The following is an 8216-nucleotide window of genomic DNA, read 5'->3' as shown; positions in this document are numbered from 1 at the left end:
TGCTTATACTAGCAATTGAAATTTTAATGAGTTCATCTCTCCTTGTTAAAATCCATAAAAACCTTGAATCCCCTAAAATCAGGGAGACAGATTTTTGGGCTGATAGGTTATATGCTCTCCTACTTCATGCCTAGCAATAAACTCTCTCTCTTTGTAACTCCAGTGCTTCAGGAATTGATCATTCAAACACATCAGGCAAAAAATTCATTGACTTCATCCTATATGAGAACCATGGAATACATTTCTCCACAGAGAAGTGTAGATATCCTCAGGGCAAGGGAAGATTTCCTGCCAAGCCCTTTGTTAGGACAGGATTTCTGACCCAACACTAGGAGGAATTGGGCTTACTATCAAAATATTTAGGGAGAGTTCATCTGCCACCCAGAAGTAGCATGTTGTGTTTCATACCCCATACTTCACAAGGAGTCTGACCACATTCCAATTCTTGGAGAAGGTGGGCCTAGACCCTGTTTTTTGCAGACAGTAGGACCACTGACTACATACAAGGAAAGGATGGGGCCCATCAATTTTGAAGGCCCTGAGGGCAAAGAATTGATTCACAGTTGACTATCAGACCTTGAAACATAATTGAGTTTACTAAATTTCAAACTTGCTTGGGAACATTCATTTCCTTTTTCCTTCCAATTTTTCCCCTCTGGACTGGGAATGCCTATCCTGTTTCACTCCCACTATTGTATTTTAGAATTATATAACTTATTTTCTAGGTTTCACAGATCCACAGACCAGACCATAATTATACCCCAGGGTGAATCATACCAACTGATTTTGATGAGACTTTGAACTTAGAGCTGTTAATGAAATAACTTAAGGATTGTGGGATATTTGGAGTAGTGAATATATTTTGCATATGGAGAGAACACGTCCTTTTTCTTCCCAAGAGAGGACTCTGGTAGATTGAATTATGTACCCCAATTTAGAATTTTTCATCTTATTTGCATTCCCCTGAGTGTAAACACTTTTATAAATAGAACCTCTTAAATATATTATTTTTATTAAAGTGTGGCTGTAAGGAAAATCATTTCTCTTGTGCAAACATTGTTTCACCCATTCCTTCCCCTTGTTTTCTGGGATGAGTAGAGAAAATATTGCAATGTCCCTGGAAAAGCCTCAAGGAGTAAGTGAGTATTTACTTAATCAGAAGGCACCTGGTATGCAGGGTCTATAATGCTGCTCAATACCCTGCCCTGTGACCCTGCAGGATATAATTATTTCATACAAAGACCCTGCTTACATGCATCATATGATCCCATATGAATTCTTGAATATGATTAATAAATCTGTGTTCTTCAATATGTTTGGTTCTGTTTCTTCTTTGTTCTCTTCATATATAAACCCCATGTAACCTGCTGCATACTGTGGAGCACTGCTTGGGGTCCAACAGTTGCCCTTGTTACTGGAGCTCAGCTGACACTAGAACCCATCTCCACTCAAGGCTTGGGGCCTCATCTGGAGAAAGAATCCAAAGACTAGAAAGCAAGTAGTAGCAAGCAGTGAGATTTATTAAGGACACAGTACATACTAAAAAATTTATGTTGGTGTGCTTAAGAGAGAGATGCACCCTGGAGAGTAGGTTCTGTTACCTTTATAGGAGCCATTGGTCAGCAGTAATTTTATGAGTTTCCCTCATGATTGCCAGGTGGCTACATTTGAAATGATGCTCATTTTTTCAAAAGACTTCTGTATTTTCAATCTTCCTGGTATGTACACATTATTTTTCTAGTCTGCTTGGGAAATGAGTTTTGCAAGCTTCATAGACTTGGGCTTGTGGTGAAGTCATGTCTCAGTTTGCCCTGGGTTGTAGGCAGGAAAACTTTTAACTCTCTCAGGACCTGGTGGAGGATGGGTGACCATTGCCTGGTGACCCTGTTCTATCCTGCCTCAATTCCCCCTGAAAAGGTTTTATGCCCTTAATCTGAAGGGGAGATTGAGGAGTGATGTTCAGACTTCTGGAGTTTCTTCCTGCTGTTTAGGAGCAGTGGGCCCTGCCTGCTAGAGTGTAGAACTCTTTTTCTATTCTCATGGAGGTTGGGATAGGAAGGTCACAGTCTGGAAGAGTTTAATATACATGGGGTGCATCAACTTAGTATGGAATCCTTTCAATCTGTTGTAGACAAATTTGACAAGGAGAATAAAATGCAAGGGCCAAACATGAGGGTAAGAAGAAAAGGAATTAAAGGTATCAAGAAAGGGAGAATCCAGGAAGTTAGACTGGGCATCTCTCAGAAGCTCCAAATGCTTCCAGCATTGTTTTAATCTTTGGAACTGTTCCCAGAGATATTGAAAATTTTCTTGGATTTGATCTGAATGTTTACTAGAAAACAAACAAACAAACAAACAAACACACACAAAAACATTCTTCTCACAAGAAGAGGCAAGTTCCCTCTTGGACTGCAGGAAGCACATCTAGAGCTCCTATCTTTCGGAGTACTGTGGCCACCAAGGTATCCACATGAGTTCAAAGGAGACCTCGTGTTCATGCAGTGGACTCTATACTTTGTGGAAATTCCAGGAATAAGTTGTGATGAAATTAGTGGCTAGGTATAAGTCCTCCTACTTCTAAACCTGTGGTGAATATAGTTCTCAATGAGAAGGATCAAGAGGGGCAAGGCTTGCTTTTGTGGAGAGAATGAGGAGAAGGAAGGGAGAAGGACTGGGTTAGTGTCTGGTAAAAAAAAAAAATGATAGTTCTGGACTTGCATATGCAAGGGAACAGTGTCACTCCCAGTATGGAATTAAAGTCCAATAGGTATTATTATAACAAAGGAAGAAAATGCCATTTATTCTGGTTTGTAACTGTTATGGATCCCAGAAGAATGATGACCTTTAAATCCAATCTTTTTTGCTGGAACCTTTTGATTGTTTCCATGAATATGTGACTCACTGAACTGTGGCTTAGGTCTTTGATTAAATTATTTCCATGGAGATATGACCCCACCCATTATGGGTGGGTATTCATTAGCTCACTGGACTCCTTTAAGAAAGCTCATGTTGAAAAGGAGCACAGAGAGAATCTGAGAGAGATATTTTGGAGAGAAGCTAAGAGCTGACATGGACCAAGATGCTTGGAGATTCTGGGAGATGTAGACTGAAGGATGTTTGGAGATGCTAAGCTGAGATGAAGCAAAGAGTTTGCCCTGGAGAAGCTATGAGAGGACCTCCAGATGCTTAGAGTGAAATGCCCTGGAAGAAAGAAGCAAGGATGCACAGGAGCTGAGAAAAAGGAACTAATTTAGGAGAACAGAGAAATTTTGGAGAAAGACATTTTCAAATGCATCCTGGGAACAAAGGACCAGCAGACACAAGCCACATGCCTTCCCAGCTGACAGAGGTGTTTCATATGCTCTTAGCTGTTCTTCAGTGAAGGTATCCTCCAGTTGATGCCTAGTTTGAACACTTTTATGGCCTTAGAACTATAACTTTTTTACCAAATTAACTCCCTTTGTAAAAGCCAATCCATTTCTGGTAGTTTGCATAATGGCAGTTTTTGCACACCACAACACCATCCTTTGGAGTGGGGTTTATGCTAAAAGTTATATATCTAAGAGGACAGTTCTTTTTTGGGGGGTTGCATTCTGAGGAGAGCTAAGGGAAGATTGGGTTCTCTTCTTTCAGTTTGCTAATGCTGCCATTATGCAGACTATCAGAAAAGGATTGATTTTCATAAGGGGTGGTTATTTGGTAATAAAGTTATAGTTCTAAGCTCATAAATGTGTCCAAACAAGGCATAAACATTGGTGTCCAGAAAATCTCTGTTAGCTCAGAAGGCACATGACTAGTGTCTGCTTGCTCCCAAGCTGTGTTTCAAAATGGTGTTCTCCAAAATGTCAGGATCAGCTTTCAATGGCTGTCTTCAAAATATCTCTCTAAGCTGTAGCTGCTTTGAGGTCCATCTGTTTGTGTGCTTTTATAGGAATCCAGTAAATTAATCAAAACCCATGCTGAATGGGTAGGACCACAACTCCATGGAAAAAATCTAATCAAAGTTATTACCCACAGTTTGTTGGGTCACATCTCCATGGAATCAGCCTAATCCAAAGACTCCAACCTAATCAACATGAATACCTTGGCCCCCACAAGATTGCATTAAAGAACATGGCATTAGGGGGGACCTAATATATCCAAATTGGGACAGGTACCCCAGGCATATAAGTCTCCTGACATAACATTTCCAACTTCTGCTTTTAAGTTCACTTGGCCCTTTCTACCTTCCTGGAAGATTGTGGTCTTCAAGCACAATAAAGATGGTACTTTATGCTGAGAGCCATTGTAACACTTGAGTTATGCTGCTGATGAAGGTGAATAATTATCACTTTGGAGGGAAACAGACAGCCCAAAGTGGAGATGATCTATTTAAGGAGAAGTTTAGAGACTGTGTTAGTGGTCTCTGTCCAAGTAACTAAGGCTTCCACCCACCCAGTAAAGTTGTCTACAAAAACTAGTTGAATCCTTGGCAAGGTGACGTGTGTGTAAAGTCAACTCGCCATTCACCCCCCCCCCACCCATGTAGGTTACTCATTACTGAAGAAACAGGGATGTTAAGGCTGATGCCCATGCAAGGTAAAAAGAATTTGGGTTATATCATAGTGATAGTCTTTATGGCCTTGGCCAAATTATTCCCTTCTAGAATTCTTTGTGCTAAGTATTAAAGTGCATCCCTGCCCAAGTAGGTAGATTGGTGGAAGCCCTTGAGAACTTTCCACTGGACCTCATCAGGCAAGAAAATTTTCCCTTCTCCAGTAAACCATCATCTGCCCCAGGCATGTACCACTGATCTTTTGCAAGTTATTTCTCCTTTAGGTGTATAACCAGGAGTGGTAGAGTGGAAGGAAATGGCAGGGGTTAATGCCATTATGGTGATAGGATTTGGAGTGGCCCTGTCCACATTATTTCCTTTACCTATCAGAGTCAGACTTTTGGTGCCCTCAACAGTGGATCACTGCATCTTCCTGAGGAAATAATAGAGCTTCTAGCAGGTGAAGAATTTCTAATCTGTGATTAACAGGGGACTTATCACTTGTGGGCAGCACCCTTTCCTTCCAGATAGCTGAGTGACATGCAATACTAAAAAGGCATAATTAGAATCAGTGTGGAGATTAACTCTTTTTCCAGCTGCTAATGTCAAGCTTCAAGTGAGGGCTATAAGTTCACACTTGCTTCAATAATTTCTTGCAAGGAAACAATAGCATATCCTGCCTTCTTTCTCCTTCCCTTATAAAGGTTCTCCCATCATTGAACTATTGTAATTCTGGGTTATCAAGGACAAGTACTGTAAATCTGGTTGGCTAGAGTAATTCTGAAAGAGACTCTCTGTAAATGAGTGCTCAAGAGATGCACTTTCCTGTTCTGAGTTCACAGACAGCAGCGTAGCCAGATTCAGGGTGGTACAAACTTGGAGTTGAACTTCTGACATTTGTAAAAGTTGGCCTTAATATTTCAGGAGCCTAGTGTTTGAGAGCCATTGGGTTCCTCTAGCCTTTGGAATGTCTCTGATTTGGTGAGGTGTATATACTATGACAGGTCTCTGATTTGGTGAGGTGTATATACTATGACAGTTTGTCCCCATGTTAGTTTAGTGGATTGGTCTATAAGTAAGACAGCTGCTCCTATGAGTCAGAGGAAGGACAGTCATTCCTGAGCAGTGGTATCTAATGGCTTTTAAAAGTATGCTACAGGCCAGAGGACATTCCCAAGCTTTTATATTAAGACTCTTACTACCACTCCCTTTTTCTCTGTCACATATAAGTAAAAGGGCTTTTCAAAGTCTGGAAGTCACAAGGCAGGCAGGCAGGGAAAAATATTCTTTAGATGGCAAAAGCAGTAGTCTGCTCTGCTCCCCACACTAAGTGTGTGCTACCCTGCCATACAACAGCTTCATACAGAGATTGATTTCTTCTATCAGGATATCCAGAATCTGTAATACCCTGCCATCACTAGGAAGGCCCTTAATTGCTTCTTGGTTTCAGGGAGTGACACTAAGAGTATGGCCTGGATGAAAAAGAGTGCTCACCTGGTATAAGGACAAACTCATGGTAAGGGACCTTCTGGAGGGCAGTCTGGGCTTTAGAAGCTGAAATCTGATACCCTCACTCAGCCAGGAAATTAAGGGTGGTAATGTTGTTCCTGAGGGAAGCTTTTCTAGTAGGACTGCATATTACCAGATCATCATGTACTGGAAAAGGGAGCTGGACTCAAAATGCAGGAGGTCTACATCCTAAGCTAGCACATTCTCAAAAAGATGAGGACTGTCCTTGAAGCCTTGGAGTAGGACTGTCCATATTAGCTGAGATGAGATAGCATTTTTAGGCCCCAACAATTCAAAGGTAAGCAGAAACTGGGAGCCTGGATATAAGGGAATGCAGAAGAAAGCACCCTTTAATTCATGGACTGAGTACAATATGGTGGAGCTGGGGATTTTATTTAGGACAGTGTAGTGTCTAGGTACTATAGAATGGAGGGAAATGACAAACTGTTTGATGGCCTGGAGGTTCTGTATCATATGGTAAGTTCTGTTTGGTTTTTGATGGGCAAAATGGAGGTATTATAAGAAGATTGGCAGGGGAGGAGAAGCTCTGCCTTTAAGAACTTTAGGATGAGAGGCTGGATGCCCTTGATGCCCTCATGTTTGAGGAGATACTGTCTCTTCCTGGGAAGAGACAAGTTTCATCTGTACTGGATTACAATGGAAGATACATGGATTACTTTCCCAGACTGTTCGTTTTCTAAACATGCTGGAAAGCAATACACCAGAAATATACCTTTATGCTTTTATGATGGGTATTGATTATTTCATAAATTTTATAGTTCTAAGGCCAAGAAAATGTCCCAATTAAGGCATCAACAGGAGAATACCTTCTCTGAAGAAAGGCTGATGGCATCCAGGGTTTCTCTGCCACATTGGAAGGCATGTTGCTGGCTGTGCTGCTCCTTCTCTCCTGGTTTTAGCTTCTGGTTTCAATGGATTTCTCCAAATGCCTCTGGGATTCTGTCTTAGCTTCTCCTGTGGATACTAGAATGTTTTCTTTCTCTCTTATGTTCTCTAAACGCTCTCCAAAATTTGTCTGCCTATGAGAGGACTCCAGCAAGGGGATTAAAACCCACCTGGAATGGGTGCAGTCACATCTCCATGGAAACAACCTAATCAAGATCCCACCCACAATAGGTCTGCCTCCACAAGATTGGATTAAAAGAACATAAACTTTTCTGTGGTACATAATAGATTCAAATCAGCACACAGACTTTGGTCTAGACCTGACTTTTTAACTCTGAGGGGAGGGACTCCAGAGTACTGTAAGCCCTAGTTAAACCAGGCTTAATGGCACAATATTTTCATCAGGGTACTCAGGTTCCCATTTTGGCAGACAGCTTATTATCTGGATTTGGACACACAAAGCTTTTAGTAAAACCCTTCCCAGAAGTGGGGTTGGGCACTCTGGTATTACTAGAAGTTGGTGACTCAGAAGAGTACTGCATTCCAGCAGGTGAGAGGTGGGATGAGACCACAAGCTCAAAGCTTCCCATTTACTGCTACTATAAAACAGTTTTCAATAGAAAGAGGGCCAGAGTGAGTGGTCATAATGGAACATGCAGCTCTGATATCAATTAAAAAATTAACAGTCTTACCTGCCATGTCAAGGATCACCTGTCACTCATCAAGAGTGGCCAGAAGGGCATTCAGACAGGTCCCATTCCCCCTTTGGGGCCAGCTCACTTTTAAGCCCAGTGTCCAGGCTTCCTGCATTGGAGATAGAGTAATGGATGCTCCTTCCATCTTTGAGGACATTCCTGTTTCCAATGCCCCAACTTCCAACATTGATAGCAGACTCCTAGGGCTTCCACTCAGGGGGGCCCTGAGGAGGCTGATTACTTTTTACAGCTAGAGCTAAAAGCCTAACTTTCTTCCAGTCCACCCTTGCTTTTTCTTCCAATGCATCCTTTTCTGGTAATTAAAGACAGAAGAGGTAGCATTCACGAGTTCATTCATGGGTATTTGGGGCCCTGCTGATTTTTTTGTATTTTTCTCCTAAAATCTGAGGCAAATTGACCTATAAAGTAGTTTCCTAATATAATTTGCCCTTCATCAGAGTCTGGATCTACATTAGTGTACTTTTGAATGGCTTCTATTAGCCTCCCTTGAAAGAGAAAAAGATTTTCCTTGTCTTCCTATGTTATGCTCTGCAACATATTTTAATTTACAG

Source organism: Choloepus didactylus, chromosome 4, assembly GCF_015220235.1.
Source record: "Choloepus didactylus isolate mChoDid1 chromosome 4, mChoDid1.pri, whole genome shotgun sequence".
Lineage (NCBI taxonomy): Eukaryota > Metazoa > Chordata > Mammalia > Pilosa > Megalonychidae > Choloepus > Choloepus didactylus.
The sequence above is the reverse complement of the archived record's forward strand: the minus strand, read 5'-3'. Positions refer to the sequence as shown.